At 40.9% G+C, this 18,597-nt stretch overlaps 2 pseudogenes; one reads left to right on the top strand and one right to left on the bottom strand.

Moving 5' to 3' along the window:
- Positions 1 to 4,200, bottom strand: part of LOC132111923 (lipid droplet-associated hydrolase-like) — a 47,485-nt pseudogene extending 43,285 nt beyond the window's left edge.
- Positions 4,201 to 12,888: 8,688 nt separating this feature from the next.
- Positions 12,889 to 15,721, top strand: LOC132112083 (required for drug-induced death protein 1-like; annotated as a pseudogene).
- The last annotated feature ends 2,876 nt before the right edge of the window (positions 15,722 to 18,597 follow it).

Below are 18,597 nucleotides of genomic sequence, written 5' to 3'. Positions count from 1 at the left end.
AGCTTAATAGGATTTTGACTTGAATACGTTCAATTTTGTATGACAGGGGTATCATGGGGCAGCTGGCCATCATTTTGTACTTAGCAATGTAACTGGGAACATAACGGTGTTGTTTCCTACTAAGATAGAGCCCACCCAGTCATAAACATTGCAGTTCATCTTGATAGACATTTCTGTTACATGTAACATGGGTAAGAAGTCTAAAGCTCTGGGAATTGTGAATGGTAACTTGTTCTCAGGAATATCCAGGCCTATGAGGGGAATTTGAAGTGTGCGAGCGTGAGAGCGATGTGGAGTTCAGCAGATGACATTGCTCCCTAGAGAAGAGGAAGTGAAATGGAGATTCTGCCTTTGTTGAACTGGTACCTCAAAGCATCACCGAACATAAAAGAGAGCAAAGTTTATGGTCAATATCAATGTATATAATATATCTATAAATAAAGATTCCCAGTCTAAACTTTGAACACACACTGTATTCTCATTTTACATAATGTTAAAGTGGCTTGTCTTTTGTGACCTGCCCTGGGACAAAGTTTTCATGTGACACCTAGACCTAGTCTTCTCTATATCTAGTGTAGTCTAGTTTTTTTTTTTTTTTTATAAATGTAACAAGTTCTTAGAATAAATCACTCACGATTTAAGATCCAATTTGTCTGGCAAAGATGGCATAGTGAGCACTGGTGTAATTCTTTTGCTCCTCTGTACGGTTCACAAATGTACTGCCTGCTGCTAATTTACCCAGCCAAATATTCACTGCCTATGAACAAAAAGGTCAAATTATCAAATGTTAATTTTCAACAATGCCATTCAAAAATGTTAATAAAAAAAAAAAATGGCAAAAGACATGTAGTAATTTAGATGAATCTCAAGCATGATTTCATGCACTTACCTCTAAACCTTTTGAAACAATGTGACAAAGTTTCACATCAGTCTTAGTGACTTTCTGGTCAAGGACATCATAAACATTTGCCTGACGCTGGCTACGGTATTATACCGTTTATCAACTTAAAGGTCAACCTTATTATCTGCAAAATCACCGAGAAACAAGTGTGCTTCATTACCATATCTGAGGACGGCTTTCTGCACAGATGTAGTCTCTGGCATGTTAAAGGTTGTTTCAAGCTGCAAGTGGCAGAGGTCAGTCAGGTCAATAAGCTCAATCAGACTGTCCCTCATAGACTAACCTGATCAGAAACACATCTAGATTAACAACGGAGACAGCCCATAAGAGTGTCTGTCATTTTAAAGTAAAAGTCTCCTAGATTTTTGTTTCCCACTATTGAGTGTTTACACGTAATATACATTTTTATTTTACCTGGCATGCCCAACTAGGGAAAGCTGTTGTCAGGTTAGCACACGGAGGCAGAGTTAAGTGAATTAAACGGTCTTTATGTGGCAAGGCGGGTTAGATTCCGCCCTGTGATTTGTGTTGAGTGACGGGGCTGACAGCCTATCGGCAGCCACCCCTGGCTTATTTAAGGCGGAGTTCAGATTACCCGGTTATACGTCATCGTCACAGACTTTGTTGTTGTGCGCGTGCAGTTCCGTGGGAGCCAGGTTACTGTCCGAATTAATGCGACGTTGCTTGTGGGTGCAGGCTGTCCCTATCAGAGTGCGGCTAATGTGCTTGAACGGATGTAACATCTCTGTACGCTGGCGGGTTGCCTGTTGTGAACGAGACTGCGTGTGAGTAACTTAATCCTCTGTGGGTCTAGCGATCTACTACGGGGTGGGTAAATCTAACCACTTGAATTACCTGAGGTGGGTGTTTTTCTTAAATTCATTCATTAATCGTTCTCTCTTTTTAGTGCAGTAAACCACTTGTGAGCGGTTCATCATTGTGGACTGGAGGCAAAAATGCTCCATTGATAACGTCGCTAAGACGGCACTGTTGTTTTCTGCTGCCATTTAATATCACTGTGATCATCGTGATTCATTATTTGTTTTCGTTAGCTCACATTGCATCTGCATATGGCTACAAAAGCTGGTTGTACTAGTGTGTGGCTACTGGCTAGCTTCCGAGCCGTCCGTCCATGCATGACGTAGCTGCATGTGATGGTATAATTTAGCCTCATTTAATATATAACCACCAGCCTTTGGGTTATCCTTGAGCCCTTTGCTCTGTGTGTTCCTCGAAGATTGTGAAGTGAGCAACATTTCTTTGTCTTGTAAGCCTGGTTTTTGATTTCTGTGATTTAATGTCTAATTGTGTTTTGTGTGGTTCATTTCATTTGGTTCATAGCCTTTGGCTGTTGTAACATGGCCACATTGTGAACTTTCTAGGTCACTACCAGCCAGGCTAACTACGGTGCTCAGTAATTTGCAGACTGTTGATTTCTTTGTTGAATTTGTTTTATTATAACTTCATAAGCTCGCAGCCAACTGTGAAGGTGTATTATATTGTGTTTTTGTTTCTTTCAGGAGCTGAAGGCCCGCCCTTTGCAGAGGAGCTAGCTGTCTGTCCTCTTTTGGTGGTGGTTCCTTCACAGAGTGTTTTGCCGTGGGCGCCTGTGTGTCTTTCACCTAGTGAGTGTGAGTGTTGTGTGGAGTGGAATTTAATGAGTGGGGTGACCTTAGGACACTCACTGCCCAGCTAGCTCCCTGCTGGCAAGCCCCAGCCCAAAAGTGTTTTTGTTTTGTTATTTTTGTTTTTCTTTGTTTTTGGCCTGGTGCACACTTAACAGTGCAAAACTTGTCTACCTCAAAGTTTTTATATATTAAATTATTGTTGAGAAAATAAAAGAGTATTTTGTATTTTGATCCACGTCTCTTGCCCTCTGTGGTCACGAACCAGCGTGTCTTGTATAAATTTCTCCGTTTAGTGAAACGGGGTGGCGTAGTCTGCTTTTCAATTAGTTATACTTTTCCTCATAAGTGTAACTGTAATTTACCCGGTCCATCACCTCACCACATTTTGGCGTAGTCGGCAGGGTTTCCACTTTGAGACAGAGACGTGGGTTAATTGTACAATTGTTTGTTGTTGTTTTTGTTTGTCTTTTCTTTTTTTCTTTTTGTATTTTAGGATTGACATTTCCTTGGAGTGGCAGCAGAGCAACAGTGCACGTCTTGTGTATAAATTCTAGCCCTTATTGTGGGCTTATTCTTCTTTCATTGGTAAGTGATTTTGTAGTTAAAATATGGAAGAGGAGTTACAACAATTGAGGGAAATGATTAATCAGCTTAAAGCAGACAACGAGAGGTTGCGTCAGGAGCGTGTTCCTGTGCCTCCAGGTCCTGTTGATGCACCGCTTTTACCTGGGCCTTCTGTTCCTTTGCAACACAGTAATGTTGATGCCACCCGACCGGACCGATTTGTTTTTGTACCACGAGACAGAAAGTGTCCAAAATTTAATGGCAGGGTTGGCATTGGCATTGAAGAGTGGGTTGAGGAGGCCCAGGCTTGTATGCGCGTTCGTCACCTTTCTGAAACCGATAAGGCGTTTTATTTGTTTGACCACTTAGAAGGGGAGGCAAGGGAAGAGATTAAGTACCGCCCAGAAGTGGAGCGTAAGGACCCAGGGAGGATTATTTCAGCTTTGCGAGAATTGTATGGTTGCTCACAGTCATATGTTTCATTGCAGGAGGCTTTCTTTTCGAGAAAGCAACAGGAAGGGGAGAGCTTGTTGGAGTTCTCCCTTGTCCTGATGGGTCTCCTTGAGCAAGTGAAGCAACAGTCTCCTCACGGTATGCCAAATTCGCATGTTTTACTGCGAGACCAATTTGTCGAACATGTTTTTGATAGCGCCCTCCGTCGCGAATTAAAACAGTTGATTCGTCAGCAACCTGCGTTAACTTTGTTGGAGATTCGTAGCGAAGCCCTTAGATGGGAGAGGGAGGGTATGCCAGGAAGCACAAGGGCCCGAAGTCACTCTGTTCCCTCTGCTCATGGGATCCAATATGGGGTGCAAGGGAATCCTTTTGTTGGCATCCGTAGTTCACCGGGGAGTTCGGAGATGGCTGAGTTGAGGGATATGCTTAAAAGCCAACAGGAGCAGTTAACTAAACTTACACAAAGTTTTGCCCGGTTGCAGAACCCCCAGTCACGGAGTCAACCTCCCCGGCAGGGACCTGTAATATGTAGAAGGTGTCAAAAACCTGGTCATTATGCTCGGGATTGCGACGGGGAACGTGCTCCTTCTCGCGCTCAATTTCCCTCACGCTCAGTCGCGTCAGTAGCTGGAAGAGGACAGCCTGGCCCATTTGCAACGTCGGAAAACTAGTTCCCACCGTGATTCAGGGCCATAACACGGATGGGGAATTAACTGGCTCAAAACTTTCAAATATGTCGCATTTAATGTCATCTTGCCCGCACCTTGACGCATTGATTGGCGGAGTTCAAGTGTCCTGTCTGGTGGATACTGGCTCCATGGTAACCACGATCACTGAGAGCTGTTTTCAGAAACATTTTGAGCCATGGGGTCAGGATCGACTTAAATCGTGCCAGTGGTTGCAGCTTCAAGCTGCTAATGGTCTTTCAATTCCCTATATTGGTTATGTGGAATTGGACATAGAATTGTGCGGCCAGTTGATTTCGGGATGTGGCGTGCTTGTTGTACAGGACCCTCCTGGTGGCTTGTGCACTCGGGTCCCAGGTGTTCTGGGAATGAATGTGCTTAGCCGATGCTACCGGGAGTGTTTTGGACAACATGGCCCGGCCCTTTTCGAATTGCCTTTGACCATCGAGGTTCCAAATTATGTTCTGCAGGCGCTGCAACATTGTCATCTAGTTGATAACCAGCCCCCTGAGGTAAGTTCAGGAAGGGTCAGAGTGCGAGGGAGGAGACCATGGCGCATCCCAGGCGGCATGATGAAGTTTGTGGTAGCTACTTGTTCCGAGCAATATGCCAACAACACTGTTCTTTTTGAGCCTCCAGAGTCTGGGTTACCAGCTGGTTTGTTGGCTTCTCCTGCATTAGTGCAAGTTACGCGAGGTACTGTTTATTTACCCGTGGTAAATGTGGGAACCATCGACGTGTTGCTCTATGCTAACACTGTCCTTGGTACATTAAATAACGTTTGTGTGGTTAGCTTGCCATCAGGAATTAGTGAGGTCAGGTCTGTAGAGGCAATGGTGGGTTCTATAGCCCCTGAAGCGAGCCCTCGTGTTCAGGAACAAATTGAAGCACTTGATCTGTCTGTTTTATCGGAAGTAGAACAGGGTCAGGTAAGGGATCTGCTTTACAGATTTCAGTCTGTGTTTTCTATGCACGAGGGTGACTTGGGATGTACAGGTTTGATTTCTCACGACATTCCCCTGTTAGACACCGTTCCTGTCCGGCAACGTTACAGGCGTATACCTCCGTCAGAATATGAGGTGGTGAAGTCTCACATCAATCAGCTTTTGGAGGCGGGAGTTATAAGGGAGAGTTGCAGCCCGTATGCGTCACCAATTGTCCTTGTCAAAAAGAAAGACGGTAGTCTACGCATGTGCGTCGACTACCGTCAACTAAACTCAAAGACTCGAAAGGACGCGTTCCCTCTCCCTCGCATTGAGGAATCGTTGGACTCCTTGACCGGGGCTTGCTGGTTTTCCACGATGGATTTGGCAAGTGGATACAACCAGGTCCCGGTCACTGAGGGAGATAGACCTAAGACCGCATTCTGCACCCCTTTTGGGTTGTTTGAATGGAATCGCATGCCCTTTGGGCTTTGCAATGCCCCAAGCACCTTCCAGCGGTTAATGGAGCGGATGTTTGGGGACCAGCAGTGTAGGTCTGTACTTCTGTACCTTGATGACATCATAGTATTCTCTTCCTCGGTATCCCAGCATTTAGAGCGGTTGGAGGTGGTTCTAAGTCGTTTAGAGCATGAGGGCTTGAAGGCTAAATTGAGTAAATGTGCATTTTTCCAACGTGAGGTAAAGTATTTGGGACATGTTATTTCAGCACAGGGAGTGTCAACCGATCCCGGTAAAATTGAGGCAGTGGCTAATTGGCCACGCCCCACTAATGCCTCAGAGCTGCGTTCATTTCTGGGCTTTGCAAGCTACTATCGCCGTTTTGTTGAGGGGTTTGCAAAACTGGCAGCCCCTCTTCATAAAGTGGTTGCCGCATGGGCTGATATTAAGCCTAGGACTCGAGCAGGGCAGGGTTTTTCTAGTGCCTGGACTGAGCAGTGCCAGCAGAGTTTTGATGAGTTGAAGAGTAGGTTTACCAGCGCCCCAGTACTCGCCTATGCCGACTTTTCCTTGCCTTTTATCCTGGAGGTAGATGCTAGCCATGGCGGTCTAGGGGCTGTCCTTTCACAGGAACAAGGAGGTAAGGTACGGCCAATTTCATATGCGAGCCGCAGTCTTAGGCCCACTGAGCGCAATATGTCCAACTACAGCTCCATGAAGTTGGAGTTTTTGGCGCTCAAGTGGGCCTTGACTGAGAAATTTAGGGAGTACTTGTTAGGGCAGCAGTGTATTGTGTACACTGACAATAACCCTCTCAGCCATCTGGCCACTGCAAAGCTCGGGGCTACCGAACAGCGCTGGGCTGCGCAGCTTGCAGCATTTAATTTTGAGATCCGGTATCGGTCAGGAAGGAGTAACCGGAATGCCAATGCACTTTCCAGACAGGACCCTGCTAGCCATGGGGCAGTGAGAGGGTTGTTATTGGGGACTGAGGTTCCATCGGAAGTGACGGAAGCATCAGGGGTAGATCTGGGGGTACAAGCTACCCAGGCTGTAGTTTCTGTTCTGCCTAGTTTGGTGGGCGACATGAGGGAGTTACAGGAAGCTGATTCGGTGATTGAGGAGGTTTTGGTGTTCTGGAGACTGGGAACCCGCCCTACTTTTGAGGAGCATCGACAGTTGTCCAAAACTGCCCGGGTCCTGTTAGGTCAGTGGGACTGGCTACTAGATAGAGAAGGGGTTTTGCATCGTCGTGTGTTCCGTTCCAATGGCGGCGAAGAGATTCTCCAGGTAGTTCTCCCTGCGGCCTTGCATAAGGAAGTGTTGACACAAATGCATCAGGGGCATGGGCATCAGGGGATCGAGCGAACTACCGAGCTTGTGCGGCAGCGCTTCTATTGGCCAGGCTTGACATCTGATGTAGCCCAGTGGTGTCGGAAGTGCGAAAGGTGTCAGGTCGCCAAGGATACGCAGCCAGTTGCCCGCAGCTTTATGGGTCACTTGTTGGCCTCCCGGCCAAATGAGATCTTGGCCATTGATTTTACGCTGCTAGAACCTTCTCGCTCAGGGCTGGAAAGTGTTTTGGTGATGACTGATGTGTTTACCAAATACACTCTTGCAGTCCCTACTCGAGACCAACGAGCTGAGACTGTGGCCCGCATGTTGGTGGTGGAGTGGTTCTATAAATTTGGTGTACCTGGTCGCATTCATTCTGACCAGGGCCGCAGCTTTGAGTCCTCCCTAATACAACAGCTCTGTCATCTGTATCAGGTTGAGAAGTCTCGCACTACACCGTATCACCCGGCTGGCAACGGGCAGTGTGAACGTTTTAACCGGACTCTGCATTACCTTCTGCGCACCTTACCCCTCTCCCGAAAGGCAGATTGGGTTTCTGCGCTCCCTCAGGTGCTTTTCTGCTATAATACTACCCCGCATCAGGCGACTGGTGAGTCACCTTACTTCCTGATGTTTGGCCAAGAGCCCAGACTCCCTATTGATTTTCTTTTGGGTAAAAACCAAGAGATGGCATCCGGAAAGGTGAATGAGTGGGTGATAGAGCACCAAACGAGGTTGTTGGTGGCCTTCGAAGGGGCCCGAGAACATTTAAGGGTAGCGGCAGATCGTCGTAAGAAGCAGCACGACCCACATGTTCGAGATGCACCATTGGGGGAGGGTCAATTGGTTTACCTTCTGGATTATGGCGTGAGAGGGCGCCATAAGATCCAGGACCTGTGGAGCCCAGTGGTGTATCAGGTGGTGAGAGCACCGCAGGCAGGTGGGTCTGTGTATACAATTGCGCCGGTGGATGACTTGAGTAGTGTAAAACGGGTCCACCGCTCCCTGTTGAAGACCCGTGTACGAAGGGACTCTCCTGTTGAAGTTTCTACAGGCGGCCCTTTGGTGATTGAGGCACCACCATCGGAGGGATCTCCATCGGAGGAGGTTGATCTGTGGGTTTTGGTACCTGAAACCCCACAGGCTGTTAGTGGGCCGGCTCCTCGATGTTTAACCGAGAGCGTTAGCCCTACGGCTTTACTGACCCCTAGACAGCTTGGTGCGGTCGCTCCAGAACCCGCCTGGGTAATGGAACCCTTGCCTGTGGATCAACCTGGTAATGGTGAGGTAACCTTGCGACGGACGGGGCGAGCTAATGCTGGTCATCATTCGAATCGACACCACCTCCCTCGGGCACCGGAAGTTGTGAGGGATGACCCCTCTAGGGTGGCCGCTGTGTCTAATACTGTCTCTGCCCTCTTTAGGCCCTGGCACTAGGAGTCGCTTAGTGGTAGTGTGACTAGGTCCATCGTCGGGGCGACGATGCAAAAGCTGGGGGTAGATTGTGGCAAGGCGGGTTAGATTCCGCCCTGTGATTTGTGTTGAGTGACGGGGCTGACAGCCTATCGGCAGCCACCCCTGGCTTATTTAAGGCGGAGTTCAGGTTACCCGGTTATACGTCATCGTCACAGACTTTGTTGTTGTGCGCGTGCAGTTCCGTGGGAGCCAGGTTACTGTCCGAATTAATGCGACGTTGCTTGTGGGTGCAGGCTGTCCCTATCAGAGTGCGGCTAATGTGCTTGAACGGATGTAACATCTCTGTACGCTGGCGGGTTGCCTGTTGTGAACGAGACTGCGTGTGAGTAACTTAATCCTCTGTGGGTCTAGCGATCTACTACGGGGTGGGTAAATCTAACCACTTGAATTACCTGAGGTGGGTGTTTTTCTTAAATTCATTCATTAATCGTTCTCTCTTTTTAGTGCAGTAAACCACTTGTGAGCGGTTCATCATTGTGGACTGGAGGCAAAAATGCTCCATTGATAATGTCGCTAAGACGGCACTGTTGTTTTCTGCTGCCATTTAATATCACTGTGATCATCGTGATTCATTATTTGTTTTCGTTAGCTCACATTGCATCTGCATATGGCTACAAAAGCTGGTTGTACTAGTGTGTGGCTACTGGCTAGCCTCCGAGCCGTCCGTCCATGCATGACGTAGCTGCATGTGATGGTATAATTTAGCCTCACTTAATATATAACCACCAGCCTTTGGGTTATCCTTGAGCCCTTTGCTCTGTGTGTTCCTCGAAGATTGTGAAGTGAGCAACATTTCTTTGTCTTGTAAGCCTGGTTTTTGATTTCTGTGATTTAATGTCTAATTGTGTTTTGTGTGGTTCATTTCATTTGGTTCATAGCCTTTGGCTGTTGTAACATGGCCACATTGTGAACTTTCTAGGTCACTACCAGCCAGGCTAACTACGGTGCTCAGTAATTTGCAGACTGTTGATTTCTTTGTTGAATTTGTTTTATTATAACTTCATAAGCTCGCAGCCAACTGTGAAGGTGTATTATATTGTGTTTTTGTTTCTTTCAGGAGCTGAAGGCCCGCCCTTTGCAGAGGAGCTAGCTGTCTGTCCTCTTTTGGTGGTGGTTCCTTCACAGAGTGTTTTGCCGTGGGCGCCTGTGTGTCTTTCACCTAGTGAGTGTGAGTGTTGTGTGGAGTGGAATTTAATGAGTGGGGTGACCTTAGGACACTCACTGCCCAGCTAGCTCCCTGCTGGCAAGCCCCAGCCCAAAAGTGTTTTTGTTTTGTTATTTTTGTTTTTCTTTGTTTTTGGCCTGGTGCACAATTAACAGTGCAAAACTTGTCTACCTCAAAGTTTTTATATATTAAATTATTGTTGAGAAAATAAAAGAGTATTTTTGTATTTTGATCCACGTCTCTTGCCCTCTGTGGTCACGAACCAGCGTGTCTTGTATAAATTTCTCCGTTTAGTGAAACGGGGTGGCGTAGTCTGCTTTTCAATTAGTTATACTTTTCCTCATAAGTGTAACTGTAATTTACCCGGTCCATCACCTCGCCACATTTATTTACCCAAGGGGATCGTGAAAGGGAAGGAAGTGCAATCTTGGTGTGGGGTCTGTGGAGTTCGTGTCCGTGGAAGCCAGGCGAGTTTGCTTCTGTGAAAGCCAGGTGACTTTGCTTCTGTATCAAGACGTCAAAGCCACACAATACGAGATATCAATGCTTGTCTCTTCTCTTTGCAGAGTTCAATAGTCAAAGAATTTTATGGGCATTCAGGAGATATCAAGGCACATAGGGGAGTTCAGATCACGGAATATGCCTAGAGCGTTCTGGAGACAGAAGAAAAAAAGACACACAGGTTACTATCTCAAATGTGAGCATACTTTACAGCTGGAGTTTTCATGAAGACGAGGAGTCGGAGACAAGTTCATGAGGTCAATCCCTGTTGGAGGCTTGACAGTGCACTGGGGTTTCCGGAGGTGTCTTATAGTGCAGGGGTAATGGAGATCAGGTGCTGGTGATTAGAATTCGGGAGAGTGTGAGCGCTGGCGATTGGCTGGAACCGGGTCTGCCCGATCCCTGACGGCTGTGGGATGTATTTGTTAGTTACATAAATTTTACATAAATTTACATGAATTTTAACTTATTTCCTTTAGCATTGCTATCTGTAACTGCCAGCTTCAAGGTCATAATCAGGGATCTGAAGGTCGGTGGTGAGGATGTTCTTATTGCGGTTGTATTTTACAACTGCTGTGGCCTCAGTTGGCTCAGCACCTTAAAATTAGAGGAACTTATTTTTAGACAAATTTCAAATTCTTACACATTACATAACTCCCATTCATTGAAATGCAAGAAATCCTGACCAAATAAATACGTTTAAAAGCACATGATTTCCTGAACTGACATTTTCCATTAAAGGACTAGTTCACTTCCAGAATAAAAAGTTTCTGATAATTAAGTCACCCCCATGTCATCCAAGATGTCAATGTCTTTCTTTCTTCAGTCGCAAAGAAATTAAAGGGTTAGTTCACCCAAAGTGCAGAGTAAGTGAAGCTATGATTTACAGAATGTACAGTGGAGTTGCTATATATGTGGAGTTGTTGTTTTTATGAAAACCTTAATAGAAGCTATAAGAATATAAGACCAGGCAGATAGAGGGGTAAAAAGTCATTCAAAATTATTATTTATTCAAATAATATTATTAAAACTAATATTAGTTATATGAATATACTAATATTAATTAAAATAAACCATCATTAACAAGGTAATTTATAGCATCATTAAGGTTCTATATAGCACTTTCAAAGTTTGGTTCTTTTATGGAACCCTATTAAAAGGTTACTATTTAGCACCAAAAAGGTTCTGCTATTGTTACAAGCTGAAGAACCCTTTTCTGATACTGTTTAGAATCATTTTTCTTAAGAGTGTAGCATTCAGTGCTGCTGTCTTCTGCAGTTGATTGTAGCACAGAAGGCAAGACTAAAGAAGCGCATCCTGATTGGTTGCAGATAGGTTAATGTATGTCACCACTAACTAACAGAGGATCAACATGTTATGTATTGGTCGGTTACATGGGCATATGGGTGGCTGTCCTACTCCACTGTCTTCCTCAACTACCTCATTGTTTGCTTCTACAGGCATAGAAAATATGGCTTAATTGAATATGTTATATTTTAAAATATAAATAAGAATATTAAATATTTTTATATTATATCTTTTAGGAAAAGACAACATAAAAAAAGATCCAATTGAAATGTAAGAACAGTGAACATCCTCAAGATTTCCATGAGATACAGACAAACACCTATTTATAATAATGCAATAAGATGAAAATGAGAAAAATTGGTGAATTGGTAGAAGAAATAAGAAAAATAGTGGTAGATACAGATAGTACTATAGCTTAAGAACAAATGTATAGTACAAAATTTAAAAGACAGATATAAAAATTTACATGCCAATAGATGTGCACCAAGGATGAGTAATAGTCACAACTAAGTGTCCATCTTTATGGGCACTAAAACTCTTCATTTTATTATTATTACTATTTTTCACCAGCTTCTCTTAAATACTCCCATCCAGTTGAGCCTTTATAACATACCCCCCACCCACAGGCCTCCAAATGAAACTTTCTCCAATCAGTCAAAAGACCAAAAAAGTGACTTCTCTGACTTGTCATTCATAGTTCAGGATGAACATAATCCAATGTGAGAACACAGGGATAACACAAGAATAAATAAATAAATAAATAAATAAATAAATAATAAATAAATAAAATAATAAACACATGCCATAAAACCTGATTGAAAGATTTAATCAATATGTCAATTAAGGCACAGTGGAGTAGTGGAGTCCAAGCTGATATGTTAAACATCTAAAAGTAACTTTCATATGCAACAAGATGTATTTCACATCAAAACCTACGATTAAATCATCTAACCAAAAAATATTGTGTCAGACTATTGAGATGTATTTACATTCTTTTGTATTGTAGTAAAGAATATATTTACTTCCATAAACTAAAAGTGTCATACCTGCAAAAAAACCTCTATAAATCAATGGTAGAGCAGTCAGACATGTGCATAAAAGCAAAGCTGGTACAGTTATTCTTTAAAAATAAATAAATAAATACAAATAAAAAGTGATGTAGGCCCAATGTTTCAGTGTATGATAGGTCTATGCATAAACTCCACTATTGCCTCTCACACACTAAAATTTACAGCTCAAGCTGAACTTTGTCCAAGTTCTTCAGTTGAAGTCATCAGATGACGTACGTATGTTATGATAGGCCTATGTCATGGAATAAGACAGTAGCATTATAGCATAACACTTACTGAATACCAATTTCAAAAAGAAAAGTGATAGGCTACTAAAAACTGTCTAAGCAGATAAAATCAGGTTTGTAATAATGGCTGCATATCTAGTGATTCTGTCAAGTGATTAGCCCGCACCTACCTGCGCATGCGCCTAACTATTCCGGTCGAAGTTTCGTTTCGTGAACTTCGCTCCTGACACATTCAGCTGATACCGATGGACAGCGTACTTTAATGCGAATAAAATGTATCGAAAACGCGTCGAATTCAAGCAGGAAAAGAATAACAAATCTAAAACAGTTCACACTGACGACGATCAAGCAGCTGAGGAAGAAATCAATGTTCAGGACGAGCCGCATATGCTGGACTCATCGAAGCGCGTGAACGAGAAAAAGAAGTCCGCCAAACAAGCGCACTTCGCTTTTCTACCAGAGAAATACCAACCGCTGGTTGAGGACGATATTGTTGACCAACCACGAGATGACCATATAAAGAAAAAACACACGACAAATACAGAAAGTTAAGAAAAGTACGTGATTAACTGTGAAAGTTTCTTGTTTGTCTGGTCATGATTATTTACACGGTAACGTTAAATATAATAACACATGCTTACCGTCTGAGTAACGCAGAAACAATTAACCTATTTAATATAAACAGCTCTGACAGAAACATTAAATTAAATCAACAACAAATTATTTGATAACTGTATTTTTCTACAGAATTTCACAACAGGTTTTGGATTAGTGTATATGATGTTTAATTAAAATTCTAAAAGATGTTACGTAAACAGACCAATTAATTCTTATTTTATTATATATTCGCTTTAAATTATTTAATTGTTTTCTCAACAACTATTGTTTTTATTTTATTTACTGTTCTTATTCAAGATCATAAAGCAATATAGTTCTTTAAATCGTTATCACATTACCACGAATAATTATTTTAATCTATTAAAATAAACTATTTTAACCATAGGTTCTCTTTAATAATAATAACCTTTAAAAACAAGCTGCTTCATCATGGGGGACTCTGCATATTGTTAATACAACTGTATTATGTTGATAGTCTTTTTCAGTTACACTTGATAGTCCGCTTCAGACATTCTACTGAGTAACTTTGCAACTACATGTCAGCTAACTCAGAGTTTTAGTAGATATAAGCAGACCATCTACTAACACTCAAATGATTGGTAGTTTGCATGTAGTGCAAAGTTACTGAGAATGTCTAAAGTGGACTATAAATAAAGTGTTACCTCATATTCATTCATCTTTGTTTTTTTTCCAGAATATGGGGAAAGCTCTCCATTACAGCTGGAAGTGTCTGGTGGTTGCACTGCAGAATTTGAGCACAGCCTATTCTATGCCGCTGGGTGCCACTGCCACAATAGTGACAGACATCCACAGAGCCAGAGCTCAAGTCTGACACGTGACTCAAGACGAGCCGGTTACATCAGAGTAGTACAGTGATCAATGTTGGAGCTCTATTTTTACTACAGCCACTACAGGAACTTTAATATCAATAGTGTGCAACAGGTGTATTTTTATTTATGTGCCACTGTTGTCGAGAGAGAAATACATGGAGGAGACTAAATGTGCAGTGTTCTCCATGAGAAGACAGATGTAGGGGTTGAATAGGGATGTTGAACAGGCAGAATGAAGCGTGTTATGAAAGTACATTACCAGAAGCTATATTGTTTCTAAAGATTTAATTGCTCTTTTGAATGTTAGAAATACATTTTATGTGCACACTGTAAATGTGATTCAGAAGCACAGTTCGTACTATTCTACACTGAAAAAAAATGTTTCATTCATCCAATAAAAAAAAAATGAGATTAATGATTCACATCTATATTTTATAACTTGAACCAATGCAAAATAAATAACTTGCCCTAAACAATATAAAATATAGATTTAATCAAAAAAAAATTCTCATTTAAGAAATTAATTTGTATAGTTTTTATAGACTTAGAAAATATAATTTTTTTTTTATTGTTACCCTAAAAAAAATTTTATTGGATGAATGAAAACATTTTCAGTGTTATTTCCAAGTTAAATCTATATCAGTTGTTTTATTTTTCCAATTTGTTAAACTAGAAAATTAAGAAAAAAGCAAACAAATAAAGGAACATTCATGCAATTTTCTGTTTTATTTTAATTACATTCCAAATTTAATTTAAAAACAAAACATAACATAACATGAATTTTTATCTGAAAACATTTCCCTATAAAACATGAACTAGTGTAACAAACTAACATAAAACAGTTTATCTCAGGCATCAAAACTACTGAATTTTAGGTGCTAACTCACCTTTTCCGAGGTTGAGTATTACCTGCTGATTGACACAAATTTGTCAAAATTGACATAGAAGGCCTGAGATCGGTCGGATCATCCATTACAAAGTTTTCTTCCGATGATTCCCACTCTAGATTGGTTAGATGTGGACTTGCTTGATCAACACTGAGGATTCTTACTGGAGTCTGTCTTGTTAGCTGCATCCAAACAGAGGAAGAAACAGATCAATGAAGACATTATCAAGCCAGTTATATAATGCTGTTGTCAAATACTCAAGATCAAATGCTGCATTCACACTATGTTCTACTTAGATATGCTGTTCATGTCCTTAGACCGGGAACTGTGCATTTCTATGGCAACACTATCGATGCCTAAATTAATCTGCAACAGTCAGGTACAGTCACGTGATACAAGTAGAAACTCACAGAAAATTCCCAGATTACAGATGGTAATTATGAGTTCTACAAGGACTTGAATTCTTTTTCCAAGTTGGAATCTTGTAATTATGGCAAATACAACAAGAGATGAATGCACTTATACATACCTGGTTTACTGTAAAAAATGGGTGGTGATGTGGGTGATGTCAGGCTTGTCGTTGACAACTTTTCTGTGAAGATCAAACAGTAAAGTTACAGTCTTTATAAGGGCATCTGACTTCAGGGTTTACATTTAATAGTGCAGTGTACCTGTCGATAAAGTGATCCTCCTAGTTCAGGTCTCAGTTAACCCACATGACAGATGATCTGGAGTTCTGCTGTGAGGTGGCATACGTGTACATTTTAGTGCATAAAGTAATTTAAATGTACAGTACAGACCAAAAGTTTGGACACACCTTCTCATTCAAAGAGTTTTCTTTATTTTCATGACTATGAAAATTGTAGATTCACACTGAAGGCATCAAAACTATGAATTAACACATGTGGAATTATATATGAAATTATATACATAACTAAAAAGTGTGAAACAACTGAAAATATGTCATATTCTAGGTTCTTCAAGGTAGCCACCTTTTGCTTTGATTACTGCTTTGCACACTCTTGGCATTCTCTTGATGAGCTTCAAGAGGTAGTAACCTGAAATGGTCTTCCAACAGTCTTGAAGGAGTTCCCCGAGAGATGCTTAGCACTTGTTGGCCCTTTTGCCTTCTGTCTGCGGTCCAGCTCACCCCTAAACCATCTCGATTGGGTTCAGGTCCGGTGACTGTGGAGGCCAGGTCATCTGGCGCAGCACCCCATCACTCTCCTTCTTGGTCAAATAGCCATGAAATAGTCATGAAAACAAAGAAAACTCTTTGAATGAGAAGGTGTGTCCAAACTTTTGGTCTGTACTGTATGTACATTCCTGATGTAAACAACGACATTGATTCATTCTTGTATAACTTCCATGTTTGATCATAGATGCAGGGTTTCACAGACAGGGCTTAGCTTAAGCCGGGACTAGGCTAAATCAGGATATTTAAAAACCGGTAACTTACTGGTGTGCATCTTAAGACACGACAATGGCACTGACATATTTTAAGATGTTCCAGTACAAGATATTTTCAGTTAAGAACATGCATTTCCATCTGAAACTTATCTGTGAATCTGGGGTTGATGTTTATATAATAATATGAGTTAATCTAAACTGATATTTTACATTGGTCAAAACAAATATGTCTTAGTTGAGCTCTTAATGAAAGATATTTATATTTATCGATGTTTTGAACTAAAAAATATATATTACTTGAATAATAAAACAAAAAATGGTAAATTAAATTGAAAGACAAATTATTAATTGGATGAAGTACTGCTTGGAAACTTTTTTCAGTTTATACTTGTTTTGTAATTATACCTATGAACAAATTGTTTTATTTAACAGGATTTAGACATTGAAATTAACAAAAAGTATCATTAAATGTGTAAATTAATGTATTCAGCCTAGTGCAAATGAATTAAAAGAATAAATCAAGACTTGAAATGATTGCTCATAATGCTAAAACAATTTCAAGCTTGAAATGAACTTTCATTTGTTCACCAATAGATGTCAGCATTGTGTAGGACAACACAAATGACTATATGGAAAATAATGTGCACTTGCATGATATAAATACATTTCTAATGTATATTATAAATCATTAATGAAGGAATAAAAAATAAATTATTTAAATGTACTGATGATAAAAACCAAATTTAAAGTTAATAAATAATAATAATAATTAAAATATTAATATGTATTTTATTTTATCCTATTTTATTTTATCAAGAGGGCTCTGTGCAGCAAGGTTGAACTAAAAATCCAGATACACAATCAAGATAAGGATGCAGAGAACTAAATGCAGTTATTTGTAACTTTCCCACACACAATTCTCTCCCTGTTTTGTTTGATGTTTTCTAGGTTGTTCCAATTTTATTAATTCATTAGTTTAATCCTCATCGCCATGCCAGGGATTTCCCCACAGGTTCATTTCCACTCATTTCATCATTACCTCAGATTCAGCACTTACACAACACACCTCATTACTTTCATGTTTCAGGTCAACACACATACTGTAGCCAACAGGCGCACTGATGGAGTGGAATGAGCATGACAAAGTCAGTGTATATTAACTATATTCACTGCAACATACCGTATAGTGCTCTAATGTAAGTCTACGCATGGAAAGCCACCAGATAAGATTTAATAATTTGTAAAGTGAATTCAATATCTACACCACTGTTGTTTAACAAAGGTAGGGGTGGTAAAAGTCAGCCAACAAGATGGCCATCAGCAAGGAGGGGAGCAGCTGTTACAAAGATAAGGATGTTTAAGACTTTCTTTTTTTTTATCAGAGGGCGTTGGACAGGGATGCATGGCTGAAATGTGATCTATGGGCCAAAGGAGATTAAAGGTTCATGGATGTATTCAGCTGGCACTCTCCTCCTTACAGGTGCTATGGTTGAACTTGACTTAATAGGTGGGCTGTGATCACTTAGTTACGAGATAAGAAAATGCTCTTGTCAGGAGATGCCAGGTCATACTGCAGTACATGAAGCAAAGAAATTTAAATTTTTTATTTTTATCTACAGACCTAATATTAATGCACTCATCACTTAATAATCTAAAATAGTCATAACAAAGAACCACAAAGATGGAACATTAACATAACAGACAGATTATATTGAACTCTTTTCATCTTCTATACTCATATTCATCTGGGAGGCAACATCTTGCCACCAAGAATATATCAGCAGTAATTTGATCTTAATATTAAATGCATATTTTTAATCACATAACCTTAATGTCATAAGATTTTTGAATAATTTGTATAGTTTTAGATTATGTATGTACTTTTACATTACATACTACATTTTTATGATTGTAATTTCTGTTAAGCTGAACATAATTTTACACACTAGAAAATTTAGTTAAGAAAATCACTACAAAAACATTTGAACAAATCTGTTTTTGTTCCCTAAAGCAACTTACTGACAAAGGTAGATTTGTTATAATAAATTATATTCCGATTATAATAATATTTTTCACTTTGATCTTATCAAGTTTCCATTAACATTAAATGTCAAACTTAATCAAGTCAACATCAATGATTTTTTTTAAAGTCT

The sequence above is a fragment of the Carassius carassius genome, chromosome 31 (assembly GCF_963082965.1).
Source record: "Carassius carassius chromosome 31, fCarCar2.1, whole genome shotgun sequence".
Taxonomy (NCBI): domain Eukaryota; kingdom Metazoa; phylum Chordata; class Actinopteri; order Cypriniformes; family Cyprinidae; genus Carassius; species Carassius carassius.
The sequence above is the reverse complement of the archived record's forward strand: the minus strand, read 5'-3'. Positions and strand labels throughout refer to the sequence as shown.